The 5,000-nt window shown below is 29.2% G+C and overlaps 1 protein-coding gene across 6 annotated transcripts in view; it reads right to left on the reverse strand.

The window, feature by feature from the left end:
• ets1 (v-ets avian erythroblastosis virus E26 oncogene homolog 1) overlaps positions 1-5,000 on the reverse strand; it is a 98,617-nt gene that overhangs the window by 9,880 nt on the left and 83,737 nt on the right.

Below are 5,000 nucleotides of genomic sequence, written 5' to 3' on the forward strand. Positions count from 1 at the left end.
TGATAACAATATTTCTAACGATATAACATTTCCTTATATGTCTAATTCATATTTTATGCTCTCACACATTTCCTCAAATCTGCTACACAACCTTTTTCCTTCCAGTGAACTCAAAATAAGATGTTTAGTCGAATGTTCAAGCTGCACTTTTTAATGCAGTTCAAGGAAATGGAAACCTGATTACAAAATCACAACAGAAAGCAACACAAATAGTGACATTTAAACATTTAGGGCTGCACAATACTGGAAAAACATATGATACTGTTGTGGGGTATTGTGATAATGATATTTCTAACGATATAACATTTCCATAGAAAAATGCTATTTTTAATTCATAATTTACACTCTCAAACATTGCTTCAAATCTGCAACATCACTTCTTTTTACTCGGTGAACTTGAAATAAGACGCTTAGTAGAATGTTCAAGCTGCACTATTCAATGCAATTCAAGAAAATGGGAACCAGAGTCCAAAAATCACAGCAAAAAGCACCACAAATAGTGACATTTTAACATTTAGGGCTGCACGATACTGGTAAAAATATGTGACACTCCACTTGAATAATGCGAAAACTATATCTCTTACGATATAACATTTCCCTATATGTTTAATTGATATTTTATCCTCTCAAACATTGCTTCAAACCTGCTACATCACTTTTTTCCCTCCAGTAAACTCAAAATAAGATGTTTAGTAAAATGTTCAAGCTGCACTTTTCAATACAGTTCAAGTAAATGGAAACCAGAGTCCAAAATCACAACAGAAAGCAACACAAATACTGACATTTTTACATTTAGGGCTGCACAATACTGGAAAAATATGCGTTACTGTTCTTGAATATTGCGATTTCTCACAATATATAATTTACTATATTTTTAATACATATTTTAAACTCTCAAACATTGCTTCAAATATGCTACATAACTTTTTATTTCTTCCAGTGAACTCAAAATAAGATGTTTAGTAGAATGCTAAAGCTAAGAGCAGGAAACTGAGGCTACAATTCGCAAAGCCTCACCAAAATGAGACAATTTGATTGGAAAAAATGTTGCCTGGTCTGGTAAGTCTCGATTTCTGCTGCAACATTCGAATGGAAGGGTCAGAATTTGGCATCAACAATATTAAGTATAACACACCATCTAATAAAGCGTGAATCATCTCAGACTGGTTTCTTGAACATGACAATGAGTAGTACTCAAATGGCCTCCACAGTCACTAGATCTCAATCCAATAGAGCACCTTTGGGATGTGGTGGAAGAGGAGAATCACATCATGGATGTGCAGCCAACAAATCTGCAGCAACTGCATGATGCTATCATGTCAATATGGACCAAAATCTCTGCAAAATAGGGCCCGGTACTAGTAAGGTGTACCTAATAAAGTGGCCGGTGACATTTATGATTACATGATGAAATGAACACCTCTCCAGCACATTTATTTTGTAACAAATGCTTCACATCCTTTTTGTGGTATACAAATAAATGAGTTTTCGCTTTTTTAAGTGAACTGTCCCTTTATTGCGAGTGAATATGTATGTGTGCGTATGAGGAAGTTGCTCTATAAAGTTAAACATCAGCCGTCGCTTATGAAAGCGTGTTGTGGTGCTGTGGTTGTGCAGCTCTCCTCACAGATCTGATGGATTTGCACTTGCGTATGTGATTAATGATGACAAATACAAAAACCTCAGAACTCTGCGAGCAAATGCATGTGTTTTTTTCACTTGCTGGTTTTATCGACCTCATCTCTGAACTCAGTGTCGATAGCACACTTAAAAACAGGGCGTTAGGTCCATCATGATTTAGTTTTAATAATTGCAAACATAAACAGTTTTTTTTCAGGACTTATGGTAAGATGCAAATGCATGTTATTAGTCTGGAATCATGTCAAAATTCAACTCAATTAAGTCAGACTTGTGAGAAGGCCAATATAACCGCCAACTGAGAGAAATAAAGCTGCAGATATGAGAGAAATAGAGTCCCAGAACAACTCTCGAAATTGCAAGAAGAAAAAGCCACAATTGCATTTTCCCCACATGATATTTTGCAATACAATCACTGTTCTAGTAGCATTTATTATTTGGTGTATATATGTATGTGTATATGTGTGTGTATATACACATATACATACACACACACACACACACACATATATATAATTAAACACGCACGCGCACGCACACACACACACAAAATAAAAAAATCCTACTAGAATAGCAGACTATATATTTATTTATTTATCTTTTTTTATTAATCCATTGATAATATGGACCTTATTTATGTTTATTTATTTATTTATTTATTTAAGTAATATGGACTCATCCAAATTATTTATATATTTATTATTTATTTATATTTATTTTACATTTATTTATTTTTTTAATTATTCATAAGTAATATGAACTCATGCTTATTTATATATTTTTATATATTTTTTTTTATATTTATAAGTATTATGGACTCCTCCTTATTTATTTATTTATTTATTTATTTATTTATTTATTTATTTATTTATTTATACTTATACTTTATACTTATATATATATATATATATATATATATATATATATATATATTATTTATTTATTTATATTTAGTTTGTTTATTTACAAGTAATATGGACTCATCTATATATATATATATATATATATATATATATATATATATATATATATATATATATATATTTTTTTTTTTTTTTTTTTAATATATATATTTCCACTATTTTTTCATTTTTTAATTATTTATATTTATTTATTTTATTTTATGTTTTTTTATGTATTTATATTTATTTTTATTTATTTTTTAAGTAATATGGACTAATCCTTATTATTTATTTATTTTTTTATTTATATATATATATATATATATATATATATATATATATATATATATATATATTTTTTTTTTTTTTTTTTTATAAATCAATTTTATATATTTTTTGCAATAACACTCTTTTTGTGCATTTCAAACACCACAATTAAACCAATGCAAACGCATGCTCACCATCTCCATTATATCTAGAACAAAAAGCCTCCACCTGACAGCCAACTCAAATCGAGACAAAAACTTCTCTATACGTCTTTTTATATGATTTCAAAGACTCTTTAGTTTCCTAAAATAGAAATGCAATGAGTGTGGCCTGTGCTCTCTTTTTACGGTGGGCAAGCTGTACGGTTGTGCTGTACTTTCAGACGTATGACATGAGCAGGTATGGCACAAGGTGAAAAAACCCCCAGGAAGATGAGGTGATAAGAACTCTCAGCTATATCTGAAGTGCTCACTGAGCTGCTGGAGAACGGGGTTAAGATGTGTGCCGCAGATAAAGATGAAAACAGCGGAGAAAACACGGAGAGAGCAGTGGCAGACAGTTGTTTTTGGTACATGAGAATATGAGAACAGCCTGCCATGGCATTCTTACTGTCATGTAACAAATGTGGCTATGTGGTTAGCAAAACTGCACCAGAGCATCGAAAACTGGTGCACAACACGCTTTCAGCCATCCAGCAGCAAAAGTGTCCCAGAAAAAAAACGGCACAACAGACTCATTTAGCAGGAAACATCGATGCATGCGATTCCAGATGCTTCCTGGTTGCAGAAAGCATTCCCTTTTACATCATAAATATTGCATTTCATTAGATCAGTTGCTTGCATGATGTGATATGGTATGGAGTAATGTGAGAACAGGATATGGTATATGCTTTCGTCATAAATATTATATGCATTTTTGATATATGTGAGAGGATACATATTATTTATGATAAGATGCAATATATGGAGTTGCACTGTATATATGGTGTGTGAAAGTATATATGCATCTCTCTCTCATTGGGTCATGGTCTTGCTGAAATGTCCACCCTGGTTTCATCTTCATCCTCCTGCTAATGTAGATGTTGGACAGAATGATATTCATTTACACTAAGGAAGGGCAGATGATTGCTGAAGAACTACTAAGATTTCAGCTGCTGTCTGGGCTTTCACTACCTTTCTATACCTTCCTTTTTTCATGTGTTCAATACATTTCCCTGCATCATTTCATTTTATTACACAGAACTTCACTCATAAACTGTTTTTTTTTTTTTTGCATATGTGGATTTCTTTGGTTGTTATCGACGTCTGGTGAAAATTTCAAGTCAACGACACCTTTAGAAATATGATTTTGAAGAAAAATGGTGCACATGTTTCATACTTATTTCCTTCGCTGTATAATACATATAGAGATATACACTAGCACATATATCTGCACAGAATTTTGTACAAAATCTGCAGATTCATGTGGAGTGATTTTGAAAAACATGAAATAAAAGCTAATATTTTGCTTTTATTTAAGGTTAATTTATTTTCATTTCTTATTTTTTTAAATAAATTTTTTATTTATCATTTTTTATTATTTATAAAATTTTAAAGTTTTTATTTGAGATTTTATGTAATATATATATATATATATATATATATATATATATATATATATATATATATATATATATATATATATATATATACTAAAAGACAGAAATTGTCTTGTGGATAAATAAATATTAGCACATTACTCAGTAATATTACTGAAATTATTATTAAGAACATGAGTAAATAAATACTCAATGATGGGCTAAAATATCTGCAGATTTCTAATTTTTATGCCATTATTGAGTCTGTTTATTTACCTAAATATATATGTGACACATTTAGATCCAGTTTTCCACTTTCTATCTTTTTTTTTACTATATATATATATATATATATATATATATATATATATATATATATATATATATATATATATATATATATATATATATATATATATATATTTTTTTTTTTTTATTTATTTTTTTATTTTTTTTTTTTTTACCCAAAAACTATTTACTTTCATCAATCTAAATTGTGATTTATATTTAGGGACCAATCATTTTTTATGAATTTATAAATGAAACTGAAATTAAAAATATGTTACATTTATTTTATTTGCATTATTTATTTATTTTTTTCTTTGTGCATTGTAAGA

The sequence above is a fragment of the Danio rerio genome, chromosome 18, assembly GCF_049306965.1.
Source record: "Danio rerio strain Tuebingen ecotype United States chromosome 18, GRCz12tu, whole genome shotgun sequence".
NCBI lineage: Eukaryota > Metazoa > Chordata > Actinopteri > Cypriniformes > Danionidae > Danio > Danio rerio.